Below are 14,496 nucleotides of genomic sequence, written 5' to 3'. Positions count from 1 at the left end.
AGAAGACAAGAGTGGCCCCCAAGAAGCAGGTGCCTTAGGTTGAGTTCCCTGGGGTAGCAGCCTCTGAGAGAGAGATCTGTGGGCAGAAAGTTTACTGGTGAGTGTGCTCAGGATCAACACCCAAGGAATGGGCAGAGGGCAGGATGAGCTACAAGGCAGTAGCAACAGAGGGCCTCATTTGCTTCCTTAGATTGTTCTGCAGCTGAGATGCTCTTAAGAGCCCTGAGGCTAAGAGGCCAAACCTTTCCATTCCCATATAGAAGATAGATCTTGTAGGTTACCCCCAGGGAGGGGATGTGACCAAAACTAGGGCAGACTTGGGGTCTGAAAGAAGTAATTCTCAGAGAAAAACTGAGGTTCGAGCTATACAGGCTTTTTGGGGAAAGGTTTACTTCTCTGTGCATACTGGATCAAGGCACCTCTCTGCAATCCTCAGACTGTCTTTGGTGATCTTGTAAAACTACCTTGAATGGTTATTGAATTCTCTACTGTAAATGCAGAAGAAGAACTATTTTTGAATGGATGAATCTGTACCTGGAGTGAAAATTAAATACAGTTTAATATGTATCAAGAGTTGGCAAATGGTGGCCCCCGGGCTAAATCTGACCTGCTCCCTGTGTCTTCAAGTCACTCCTTTCATAAAATCTTTCCTAATTCACCCCACTTCTTCTGTCTCCCACTGAGGTAAAAGTCATTCTTCCCTACTTGCGCTTTGTTAATCACATCATCATACTTGTTGTCACATTTTATTATGATCATGTATAAGTTTGCCTTGTTGGCAGGGTAGTGAGATATTGTAGATAGAGACTCTGTCCATTCAGCTCTTGAACCTGAGCACTTAGCACAGTCCATTTCCCACAGAAGGCATAAGTTTGCTGCATGAATGAAAGAGATAAATGGAGTAAATATACTTGGTGCGGGGGGAAGAACCTGAGGAGAGCTGTGAGAATACCATTTAACATTATTCAGAGTCTTTTATTATAACTTTGTTTTCTCAACATTATTCCTATCAGTAAGACATTGGTCAATGCAATTACTCTCCATGTATCTTTGGGATTCAAATGCTCTTTCTCCCTCCTTATGTCTCCCTGCTTGTAGAGACCTGGATCTCAACTACGCCAGTCTCTCTTTACCCTAGTCCTGTCAATGCTTTTATTCACCTTGGATCTCTGCATGCTGGTTCCTGGTGACCATTGGCAATATCTTTACCTAGTGGCCTAGTTCCCAGCTGGAGTCTTAAATGACAGTTCTCCCTGAATAGCTTTCCATATTCTTGTCTTTGCATAGCCTGCTAGAAGTTTATCTTCATGCCATAGGACTCAGATGATACTGCTCACCCCTTCCATGGAATTGGCCAGGATCAGTAGTCACCCAGTGCTCTCCGGTTTTAACTACTCTGCTAGCCCTTGGGCCTGCTAGCTCTGCCTTGCTCTGATCTGCCGTCTTCCCTGACCTTCTAGAACTGGCACCAGAGGGCATTCTGTAGTCAGAGATGAGAGAATGGAGAGGTCGCGTTGCGAGGGAATGGCTACCTGGTAGAGCGTTTTTCCGGACACAAGTTCAGCCTGCCTGAAATCTTCTCCCTTCCCACTGCAGCTCTTTGCTCGAAAAAGGAGTCTTCTTCCTTCAAAGGCAGGTTCTCCCCAGCCCTGTGACAGCTGAAGTGAAGCCCCAACACTGGGTGCTGACCGTGCAGTTGACTAGAAAGTACCAGTGAACAGCACAATGGCGGACACCATAATTAACAGTGATGTGGCATTCTAGGCTCATCGCAAACATTTTGTACCACGCTGGGTCAATGCAGAATATGCATCTCATAAAGATACTTCTTAGAAACCCAGGTGTCTTTAGCGATGAAATGAGCTAAAAATTTGTAAAGAAAATGCCCCCTGGTTTTTTAAAATGGCTCCAACGCAAGGGGAGCTGAAGGCTTAGTTGGCAAGGAAACATAGTGTCAGATAGCAAGGCTAACGGGTAGCCCCTCGATCTCAGCTATAAAGGACCCAACTGCAGGATTAATATTTTTCCTACAGTTGTCCAAGGACTCATCTAACAACACTGCCCTCCAATGTTGAACGCTGTGTTTATTCCTTCTCTAAGCAGCCAAACTTACTAACCTGGAATCAAGTCCCTGACCGGGTGACCCCTGGGAAGTGGCAAAAGCCAGAAGCCAGCCTGATGGCATGGTACCTGTTGGACTTGTCTTTGCACAGCCTGCTGGAAGTTTATCTTGTCTCTCCTTGAGAGAACGCTGGTTTGCAGGGAACGGCTGTTTCATTAAAGAGTCCTCAGAAGTGTCTGGATGGGTTTCAAATCCCCTCCTTTGCCTTTCTCCACGTGAGTGGGGTTCACCTGGTTGAAGCAAAGGATGAGAACATGAAACATCTTTAACTAATCCTGAGCTTTTTTGTTCCCTCCCCAATTTGGTTTCCGGTCATATTGGCCCACAGTTTTAGTTGTGGTGTTTCAGCTAAACAACAGCTGGGACTTGACAGTCAGCCAGCTGCAGCCTGCTAGAGCAAACACTTGAGCTCCTAAATGTATAAAAATGATAAAATGACTAGACATATAGGTTTCTAATTGCAGCCAGGATTCTGCAGCTGGGAAGTCACCAGAAGATTTATATTCTGTGTTGTAATCCAGCAATCATGCGCTCCACCCCAGCTGAAAAGCACTTCCCTTTCCCCCACCCCCAAGATTGCTGCCAAGACGCAAAGTCCATTTCCAGCCTGCAAATGATGTTCACTTCTTATTAAGGAGCTGACCCAGCTCTAGACTTGTAAATCCAGCCAAAGATTGAGCCAGGGAGATGGATCAGTTGAAGTTCAACGGGGACATGATGATAAGGTAATGTCAGAAGTAAGACTGTGATGTGGGCCTCAGGTGAGATATGCGGGGGTCACAAAGGCAGCCCCCCAGTCCAGCCGCCCACAACACCATCCACAAGATGTAGAGCAGAGCCTCTTCTTTCCTCTCTGCAACCTTCCCACCCTCCTCTGCCCTCCCCTCCTTCCCTCCTCTCTTTTCCCGTTCCTCTTATCTCTAGATGCACACCCTCCTTCCTTCACATGACTGGACAACTCATCATCCTTCTCTGCTGGGCCTGTTCCAACAATGCGGAGACGTTCATCTTACTTGAACGTCTCTCCCAAGCATTGAGAGGGCTTTCTTCTTCCTTTGTAGCAGAAATTTCCGTGACATCAAATATTCATCCTTCCGTCTCTCTGTATATAGTTAATCTTCCAAGCATTTGTTCTTGATCTGGGGGGAAAGACATGACCAAACTTTTGTAGTAAGTTTTCTTCTGCTTGAAATTTGGCTTGCGAGACTGTCATTTCACAGTGGATTTAAAAAGCTGAGCTCTTTCTTTGTTCTCTCATTTCCTGGAGTACTGATCTTCAGCCTGTTGGACTAACTAGCCTTAATAGCAGAAGGACTGGCAGGGCAGGGGGAAGGGGATGTGTGACAAAGGAGATCAAGGAAGGACAATACCTCTGGGATAGTGGAAAGCATTATCTGGCTATGTCACTGGGCCTGTGGCACTACACTGCCCTGGTTTTTTGCTCTTTTGTGCTAGAACAAAAATCCTTAATGGAAAGGACTTTTTTTTTTTTTTTTTTTTTGTTCTTCAGGGTTGAGCCCAGAACCTGACATCTGACATACACTTAAAAATAATGCTTATCAATGAACAGTGAATGAATGAACTCTAGTCAAATCTGGTTGGATCTGTTTGTGCTGATGGTAATGCCCTACATTTGTAAGATTTTCCAAAATGTTTCCACATATATCATTTTACTTGATGTGACTATTAGTGAGTTGTCACTTTTTTCCTACACTTTCATGAATGAGCCAGAAAGCATAAAAATAAGCAAGTACTTTGAAGCAGAGAATTTAACCAGAAGGAACAATGGCATAGATGATCTAGATATATCACATACCTGGCCTGTTGTGGTTTAGATCAGAGTCAGCAAATCATAGCCTGTGAGCCAAATCTGGCCTGCAAGTCATTTTTATAAATAAAGTTTTATCAGAACACAGCTATGCTCATTCATTCCATAATGTCTGTGGCTGTTTTCTCACTACAGTGGCAGAGTTGCATAGTTGTGAGTGATGGTCAGGCCCACAAGGCCCAAGATATTTACTGTTTGGTCCTGGACGGAAAAGATGTGTTGACCTCTGGTCTAGATTTTACTAACAGCAGGTGCACGTGTCATGTTTAAGGATGTCAAGGAAAGGGGCGCCTGGGTGGCTCAGTTGGTTAAGCAACTGCCTTCGGCTCAGGTCATGATCCTGGAGTCCCGGGATTGAGTCCCACGTCGGGCTCCCTGCTCAGCAGGGAGTCTGCTTCTCCCTCTGACCCTCTTCCCTCTCGTGCTCTCTATCTCTCATTCTCTGTCTCTCAACTAGATAAATAAAATCTTTAAAAAAAAAAAAAGGATGTCAAGGAAGGTAGGGAAATCCTATCTGCCTTTGGAGCTCCTCTTGATTGTTGGGTGTGTTTTCTTTTTCTTTCTTTTCTTATTTTATAACAAAGATTTTATTTATTTATTTTTGTGGGGGAGAGAGAGAGAGAGAGAGAGAGAGAGAGCATGCATGAGCTGGAGCTTGAGCAGTGGGGGGGGGGGTTGGGGCAGAGGGAGACGCAGACTCCCTGCTGAGCAAGGAGTCTGAGGCAGGAGTGGATCCCGGGACTCTGGGATCATGACCTGAGCCAAAGGCAGACGCTTAACCTACTGAGCCACCCAGGTGCCCTGGGTGGTATTTTTAGATCGATGATCTACATAATATACTTAAAGAAAGTTTAGGGAGTAAGCATGGGGAAAATAAACAAAAAAAACAACAAAAACAAGGGCTTTTTACTACAGTTTGTTGTGGTATCTCAAAAGGCTCAGCGTGAGGCATTCCTAAGGGCCCATTGTTGCACAAGGCACCTGTGACATCGAGCAGCCTCCCTTCTTATCTCAGACTTTCTGTTATCTTTACACTTGAGAAGTCACTCCTGATGCAGTAATTAGGTCTGGGTGCTTTTCATCATCCGTGGAGTGGGTGCAGACTGCCTTTGCTCTGAGAACTTAATTTTTTTCCCCGAAGGATTCCTGAGTAGAGTGAACATATGGGATCTATCACACCTGTAGGCATTTTAGCAATTTCCTGTGATGAATCCATTTGTAACCCTCTGCTCGGTTATACCAACGGGTTCCTCTTCTTTTATTATTATTTTTTTCTTGCAGCCTCTGAAAGATTTTGCCTTTCACAGGGCCAGGAAGTCATGAGATATCATGAGATATCTGGTTAGCTGCGGGGAACATTTTGCATTTGGATGACTTTGTAACTTGGATAATTTGGGGTGGATTTTTCTACGGCCAATCCTTTTTATTTATCTGCATGAGATCACCAGCGTTCAAGAAGTCCAATTCCAGGCTTTGCAGTTTGCCTCTTTATCTTGGTGACTGTCATTTAGCCTTACTGGTTTTATCAGTGGGGTATAGATAAGGAAACTGATTGCAAACTAGTTAAGTGACTTCAAGATTAGATTGAAATCCTGCAAGTAAAAAGAATATTGAAACATCCTGTTTCATGGAGGCATCTGCTATGTTAAAATAGCATAGACTTTGGGATAAGAGGATCTGGGTTCAAGCCACATCTCCATCACTTACAAGCTCCAGGTCTGTGGTGGAATTGCTCTGTAACTTCTCTGAGCCTCAGTTTCCTCTTCTGTGAGATGTGGATGATCACAGTGTCATCACCCTCACTGAAGTCAACTCCATTCTGTTCATTTTGACAGAATTCTCTTGAGCATATACTTTTTCTAGGCTCTTTGTCTGGCACTGTGGTTATATAAGAATATAATTTTTTTTCTCCTTCAGAGTTCACACTGTGCTGAGGAGTCGGAGACACAGAAAGATGGTTTCATTATGACTTGGTACAGATTCTGTGGAATATGATCCAGGTTGTGTAGGGATACAGGAGAAGGGTAGTTTGCTCAGTCTGAGTGTCCAGGGAAACTTCCTCTGAGACATGATACCTGAACAGTGATTGGATTAGAGTCATCAAGCTGAGAAGAGGAGTATTTGGGGAGGAAAGAGCTTGAGGGGAGGACACAGGTGTTTGGAGGACACATGGAAGACGACAGACTGGCAGAATGTGAGTGGCAAGGGAGCGTGAGAAACCCAGGGTGACTTGGACACGCCAAGGGACAATGGCATCATTCATAGAGCAGGATAATCTTTTGTCAGGGGGAGTCTCACGGCCCCTGGAGAAACAGAAAAGAGTGCGTTGAGCCCGCCCACCTTAATTGTGGAAGTTTTAAAGTCTCTTGATATCTCCAAGACTTTGTAAGGCTTAAGTTCTCATGATCTCCTGAGCGTATACACTTTTCTTCTGTAATGCTGTGGGTTTCTACACAATATTTATGCACATGCGAAACTGTTCACTTCACTTTTTGCTGCACATCACTCGGAGAAACATTCCTGAACATTGTAGACTCAATCCAAGGGCTTGTTGTTAGATGGTGGTCACCATGGGTACCAGGAAAGAAAGCTTTCCAGTTCATTTCCTTTACAGGCCTGTGCTCGAAACCCCTTGGCCTTTGTCTCCTCCTGCATTTGGCCTCCTAGGAACCCTTGACTTCCCTTTTCACTCCTTCGTTCCCACTCTGTTGCTTTCTCCTCCTCTTCCCTCTTTCCCTGGAGCCACAAACCACTCCCCAAACCTTCCCACTCTCAGGCAGAGTGGTTGCTCCTTATTCTCAGAACCTTTGGTGTTCACTGGCATCCCGGCTCTTGTGACCTTGAGACAGGAGGTGAGTGGGGGAAGCATCACCTTTTACTCTGTTTATGAAGTTTTTCCTTCGGAAGTTAGCTCAGGTTCTGGGATAGTACTCGTCTCTGGGACATCAAGTTTACTCTCTGGTTTTACTTCTCTGAGGAGATGCTTCTTAGAAGCAGTAGTTTTGTAGGTCATCTTGTCCTTTCCCTAATGTTCGTATGTAAAGAAAGGTGACTGTTGAGTAGTATCCTCTCCTCTTCACTGGCTGTTCCCATGTTGATTTTATAGGTTCTGCAGGATAATGTCTTCAGTTTTGGGCCGAGGAGCTCAGTTTGTCCTAGTGGGCTGTCCTAGAGAGGATGAGACTGTGGGTCTAATACTCAGGCTAGGTAGTCACACAATTAAAAAATCCCAGTCCCATTGCTACAGGCTGCGCCTTCATTCTGCTAGCTGGCCCAAAGGTCTATGCTATTGATCACAGAGTTAAAACAGGTATGAATGACCCTGAAAAATCTATCACCGCCCTGGGAATGTAAGCCTACTCTTACATCAGCACATTCATTGGCCATGAAAATCTTAATTTAGCTAGCACTAGGGTTTTTGCCTGATTTTTATGACTGGGATATAATAGGGCCAGGAGCCTTTGGCTTGTGACAAAAACTCATGAAAACTAGCTTACGTCAAAAAGAGAATCAATGCTCATTTATCAGAAAAATACAAGGGGATAATGGACTTCCTCTCCTGTCCGCCTTCCTCCCTTTAAACCTGCCCTCTCTTTCCTGGCTAGGTTTCCCAGATAATAGAAAAGATGATCACCAGAAGTTTCAACTATTCATAGCCTTTCAGTACGCATGGCTTCTAGATAGGGTTCCTCTTCCTTGACAATTTTAGCAGCAGTCCCCGGGCGGGGGGGGGGGGGGCTTTGATTGGCACAGTTTGAGTCATGCGCATATCCAAGAGCCCTTGAGTGGGTGTGGAGGCATGTGGCACTCTGATTGGCCAGATCTGGGTCATGTGTGCAATCCTGGCCCTCAATATGAAATGAGCCCCTTCTGAAGCGTTGGGATTGAGGATAAAGAATACCGACGCACCCAACACATGCCGAGTTTATGCCTCCCATCCCAGTGAAGAGGTTACAGCCCTGGTAGAGCGGGGTCCAGTCCTCACACCTTACTTAGCTCTGTCAACTCTTAGGCAACTTAGAGGGATCTTAGTCAACTTAGTCAACTCTTGGGGATCCTGATCCCATACCCAAGTGGTTGATTGGGATCCAGTAGTGAGACTGTTTACAATTACTATAGTGCCATAACAACCTGAGGGTACACATCAACACTGCACGGTTGCTGCCATTGTATCTCACTGTCCTCGTATATATGGAAAGAAGGTAGTTCTAAATAAAAGTATTAGCACACATATATAGTCTTTTATACACATATATAGTCTTTATATATACTATATTTTATAAAAGTATATATACACATATATAGTCTTTTACTTGGGAGCACTGATCTTTGAAAAATAAATCTCAATAATTCCCACTTCATAACAGGTATACCAGGAGCCATTAGACGCATGTATTTGTTTTGTTCATAAAATAATTCACACATACTGTAATGCAGAGAATAATGTGAAGAATGCGCTTAAAACTAATGCTAATACTTGACAAATTGTAATGCTTTTACATATTTGCTTCTGGTTTATTTTTAAACAAAGAAATATTGAAGGTAAGGGTCGAAGCCTCCTTATATCCATTCAAAATCCAATTTCCATCCTTTCCTCTCCAAGATTACAAATACACTGAGCTGGTGTTTGTCACTCATATCTCTCTTATCTGTCCATCTCTCTATCTGCTTCTGCTTTTGCATTTTCTCTTTGCTTTTTTTGGTCAATTTTTCTATGCCTGTATATGACTAACTTACAGTGTTTTCATAGAAAATGTTAATTTAAGTTCTCCATTAATTAAAAGTAAGCACACATACACACCACCACCCCCCCAGAAAAACACCCTAAAATTAACAACAACAACAACAACAAAATCCTCATATGTAACTTTTTCCCAGGTTAATCTACCAGCTTTTGTGAGATGTTTGTTAAGAAAAAAGAAAAGAAACAAAAAACTCCCACTATGATTGTGATCTTGTCGATTTCTCCTTGTAATTATTTTTGCTTTTGTGTTTTGAAGTGATGTTGCTAGGGGTATACATAGTCATGGTTTTCTGAGAGTTTCTTAGTGCATTGTTCCTTTGAGGGTTATATTTTGTCTCCCTTTATTCTGATTAATGATTTTGCTGTGAATATTTTTTCCATGTAGTAGTAATTGTTAGAGGTTTGTTTATTACTCAGTTTTCTCTATCTTATTTTGTGTTTGCTGATCATCTCTCTTTTCCTATTTTATTATTTTTTATTCTTTTTTTGTGTGTATTCCATTCATCTTCTTTCTTTGGATTTACACCATGTTTTTCCTCTTTGATCCTTGATTTGAAGAAATTCATTTTATGATATTTATCATTTACAATATAAATTTGATAAGCATTATTTTCTTATGTTGCTACCTATTTTGTAATTGCCATGGATTGACTAAATTCTGTCTTTAGGCATCTGATGGTGGTAGAGGTGGTTATTATTATTAAAATAGTTGTTCTTATATACTTTGAGGTAATGCTTGATTTCTAATTCGGTCCCATTGTGATCAGGGAATCTGGACTTTATGGGAATAGTTCTTTAATATTTATTGAATCTTCTTCATGCCATATATGGTACCTGACAAATTTTTATGAATGTTTAATATATGGTATAAAGATGGACATATTCTCTGTTGGGAGCAGAATTAGTTAAGATCAAGCTTTTCGATTACAGTAGTTAAATTTTTATATTATTTTTTGTTTTATGTTTTTTTCTATTTGACTTATCAGTTTCTAAAGGAAGTTTATTAAAAATATCCCAATATTATTCGGCCTTGGAACTATTTCATCTTGTCTCATGTTTTTGTCTTTAATTTAATTTCCCCCCAATACTAGTACGGCTACGTCAGATAGAAATATATCTAATGAATCTTTTTTTCCCCCCAAAGATGTGTTTTCAACCTCTATCTGATAATTTAAGTATTCGTCTTCTAAATATTATGTAGCCGGTTTGTTTTTAGAAAATCCAATAAATAGTACCATCTTTTAAAAGATTACTTAATTTTATGTTTACTGTAAGTGCTGACCTATTTGGATTAATTTCTTTCATTGTATTTTGTGCTATTTATTTAACATAATTTTTTCTTTGCTTACTTTTTTTAACCCCACCATTTCTACCTCTGTTGGCTTATAGATTTTTAAAAATTCCTTTGTTTTTCCCTTCTGCCAGATTGGAAGTTACTAATTATTTTTTTATTATTTTTAAAAAATTTTCCTTAATGAAAAAAATATTGAAGTGTAATATACATATAGAAAATTGCACACAAAAAAAGTGAATTTGTCACAAACTGAACATTCACGTAACTCACATACAAGAAATAAAACATTGTCAGGGTTCCTGGGTGGATCAGTTGATGAAGCTTCGGACTCTTGATTTCAGCTCAGTTCATGATCTTGGGGTCCTGGGTGGAGCCTCAGGTGGGGTTGTGACCTCAGAGTGGAGTCTGCTTGAGATTCTCTCTCTCCCTCTGCCCCTCCCCCCAAAAAATAAATAAATAAACTCTTAAAAAAAAGAAAACATTGCCGATATTTCAGAAGCACAAAGCATTAGTGCATTTTAAAGATAAATCTTTAAAGTTAATTAAGTTCCACTCTCAGAAACTTCCTGCTCCTATGTTCAAACCTTCTGCCTCTGGGACACGTCCCATCCTTCCAGCCTGTGACTAGCAGCATAGAAAAAACAATTACCTATCATCTTCTAGCCCTGTACACACCGTGAGATGAACAAAAAAATTAAAATAAATTTTAACCATGAAGGAAGTCTTGCTTATCAGGATGGTCAGTGCAGCAACAGATCAGTGCCAAGTTCTGGGAGGTAATCAGTGATGCACATGGGATCGACCCCCCTGGAACCTACCTATAGTGACCTGCAGCTGGACCACATCTCCGTGTATCATGATGAAGATACAGGTGGCAGATATGTTCCTCAGGCTGCCTTGGTGGATCTAGAACCCGGGGCTATGGACTCTGTTCATTCAGGTCCTTTTGGCCTGATGTGAAGACCAGACAACCTGGTTTTTGGTAAGTCTGGGGCAGGCCATGGGCCGCTCTGTAGAGTGGCCAAGCTGGTTGCCTCGGTCCTGGACGTGCAGAAGGAGGCAGACAGCCCTGACTGCCTGCAGGGCTTCCAGTGGAGCCACTTGCTGGGTGGGGGCACAGGCTCCAGAGCAGGCACTGTGTTCATCAGCAAGACCACATCATGAACACCTTCAGGTGGTACCCTCACCCAGTGTCCCACACTGTGGCTGAGCCCTACGACACCACTCTCTTTGTTCATCAGATGGTAGAAAACACAGATGAGACCCACTGCATGGATAACTGGGCCCTTTAGGACTTTGGCTTCCACACCCTTAAACTGACCACACCCCACTGCAGGGACCTGAACCACCTGGTCTCAGCCACCATGTGCAGCATCACCACCTGCCTCCATTTCCTGGTCAGCTCAGCGCTGGCTTCCGCAAGCCAGCATTCAAGTTGATGCCCTTCCTGCATCTCCACTTCTTTGTACCTGGCTTTGCCCCTCTGACCAGCCATGGAAGCCAGTGGTGTGGGGCCCTCACTGTGCCCAAACTCACCCGGCAGGTCTTTGATGCCAAGAACATGATGCCTGCCAGTTCATGGCCATGTTCCGGCACAAGGTCATCTGAGGGCATGGACCAGATGGAGTTCACTGAAGCTGAGAGCAGCAGGAATGACCTTGTACCAGCAGTATGAGGATGCCACCACAGAAGCAGAGGAGGCCTAAGGCAGAGCACCATCATCTCAGGCTTCTCAGCTCCCCGGCCTTCTTCCTCAACTGCCCCTTTCCTGTCCCTCAGAATTTGCATTTCCCTCCTCTATATTGTGTTGTTTTTGTTTTTGTTTCCCTTTTTTGGAGTGGAGGGTCCTAGGACAGTGCGTGGCACATAATAGGCACTCGATAAATATTTATTTTTGTTAAATGTCTCCTCTCTTCCACTCTGAGAAACCTAGATTTCTGCCCTTCTGGGTGACCCTGTATTTCCTTTTGGTGCCCCCTTCTTCCATCTGTCCATTTGATATTTCCATTGGTTTTTTTAAGATAATTCTCCCGGAAGCTGGGTCTTATTGGATCCCCTTTAGAACCATGCACTGCAAACCCAGTAGACGGCCACCATCCTAAGCCCATGTGGTAGCCCAGGGGAAAGGAAACCAAGCTACCTCATAGCAGGTAGTGGTACCTATAAGGAAGGGGTAGGGTTTTCCATTCTAGAGCAGTTTTGGGGATGGGAATCCAGGCTATTGAAGTCCTAATTTCCAGGTGTTTCCCTGTTCCTCTCTCAGCTTCAGGGGAGGTGTTAACAGTATTATCTCCATTTTTAGTCTCCTTCCAAGCTCTGTTCCAAGCTGTTTCCTTTGCAGGGGTCTGCCCCCACTCTGTCAAGTACCATCCTTCCCTCTCCTACTTTACCTCCTTCACATGTTGGGTTCCATCTTTTTCCCCTGGTCAGAGAAGGGGGGCCAAGAGGGAGAAGAGAAACCGGTCTTGTTCCCAAAACCCCCAGAAAGTCCCATCCCCCCCCTTTTCTTAACAAAGGCCCAGCCCTGCTGTGTATATATGGAAAGGTGTGTACTGCCACCTGAATATTGGAGTTATTCCTCCAGAGAGGGGACAAGGAGACCCTTCGTCTTTTGGCAATATCTTATCTCTTCCTTTTGCTATTCCCTTCCTCTCCCCACCCTTGGTTATGTCCAATCCTACCCTTCAAATATCTATTTTATGTTGAACTAGCTTTTTTTTTCCATATTAAAATGATGACATTGCCCCAAGAGCCAAAAATACATGAGAATTGACAAATAAAATAAAATAAAATAAAGTTAATTAAGTTCCGTAAATTAGCTAAAGTTATATGGTATCTCTGTACTTTCCCATATGAGATGAGGACTTGAACAAACCTAACTAGTCATTAAACACTGTTTCTCACCTTCTTTAATGTTGTTTTTAACTTTAATTTCACTTAATTAAAGCAAAGAAAGTCAATTATTTTATATTCTGCAGTTACCTAAATTTACCCAGTTGCGTCTCACTTCCTCTCTGTGTGCTGTTTTTGCTTCTTCCTAAAGTACATCCTGTAGTAGTTTTTTCAGTACTGATTTATGAGAAGGAAACTCTAAACTTCATTTCATGTCTGAAAATATCTTTTTTTTAAAATTTTTTATTGTTATGTTAATCACCATATATTACATCATTTGTTTTGGTGTAGTGTTCCATGATTCATTGTTTGTTCATAACACCCAGTGCTCCATGCAGAATGTGCCCTCCTTAATACCCATCACCAGGCTAACCCATCGTCCCAGCCCCCTCCCCTCTAGAACCCTCAGTTTGTTTTTCAGAGTCCATCATCTCTCCTGGTTCGTCTCCCCCTCTGACTTACTCCCCTTCATTCTTCTCTCCAGCTATCTTCTTCTTTTTCTTTTTTCTTAAACTATATTGCGTTATTTGTTTCAGAAGTACAGATCTGTGATTCAACAGTCTTGCACAATTCACAGCGCTCACTCTAGCACATACCCTCCCCAATGTCTATCACCCAGCCACCCCATCCCTCCCACCCCCAACCACTCCAGTAACACTCAGTTTGTTCCTGAGATTAAGAATTCCTCATATCAGTGAGGTCATATGATACATGTCTTTCTCTGATTGACTTATTTCACTCAGCATAACACCCTCCAGTTCCATCCACGTCATTGCAAATGGCAAGACCTCATTCCTTTTGATGGCTGCATCATATTCCATTGTGTATATATACCACCTTTTCTTTCTCCATTCATCTGTCGATGGACATCTTGGCTCTTTCCACAGTTTGGCTATTGTGGACATTGCTGCTATAAACATCGGGGTGCACGTACCCCTTCAGGTCCCTACATTTGTATCTTTGGGGTAAATACCCAGTAGTGCAATTGCTGGATCGAATGGTAGCTCTAATTTCAACTGTTTGAGGAACCTCCATACTGTTTTCCAGAGGGGTTGCACCAGCTTGCATTACCACCAACAGTGTAGGAGGGTTCCCCTTTCTCCACATCCCCGCCAACATCTGTCGTTCCCTGACATGTTAATTTTAGCCATTCTGACGGGTGTGAGGTGGTATCTCATTGAGGTTCTGATTTGGATTTCCCTGATGCCGAGCGATGTTGAGCACTTTTTCATGTGCCTGTTGGCCATTTGGATGTCTTCTCTGGAAAAATGTCTGTTCATGTCTTCTGCCCATTTCTTGATTGGATTATTTGTTCTTTGGGTGTTGAGTTTGATAAGTTCTTTATAGATTTTGGATACTAGCCCTTTATCTGATATGTCATTTGCAAATATTTTCTCCCATTCTGTCGGTTGTCTTTTGGTTTTGTGGACTGTTTCTTTTGCTGTGCAAAAGCTTTTTATCTTGATGAAATCCCAATAGTTCATTTTTGCCCTGACTTCCCGTGCCTTTGGTGATGTTTCTAGGAAGAAGTTGCTGCGGCTGAGGTCGAAGAGGTTGCTACCTGTGTTCTCCTTTAGGATTTTGATGGACTCCTGTCTCACGTTTAGGTCTTTCAA

General features: G+C 42.8%; 1 protein-coding gene and 1 pseudogene across 1 annotated transcript in view; both read left to right on the top strand.

The window, feature by feature from the left end:
- The window catches only part of AGBL1 (AGBL carboxypeptidase 1), a 732,091-nt gene that overhangs the window by 343,731 nt on the left and 373,864 nt on the right, over positions 1-14,496 (top strand). The window lies entirely within an intron of this gene.
- Positions 10,759-11,663, top strand: LOC114223270 (tubulin beta chain pseudogene; annotated as a pseudogene).

Source organism: Eumetopias jubatus, unplaced genomic scaffold, assembly GCF_037043125.1.
Source record: "Eumetopias jubatus isolate StellerSeaLion01/CBP00866 unplaced genomic scaffold, mEumJub1_p1.0 scaffold_7, whole genome shotgun sequence".
NCBI classification, from domain to species: Eukaryota; Metazoa; Chordata; class Mammalia; order Carnivora; family Otariidae; genus Eumetopias; species Eumetopias jubatus.
This window is presented reverse-complemented; position numbering and strand designations above follow the sequence as displayed.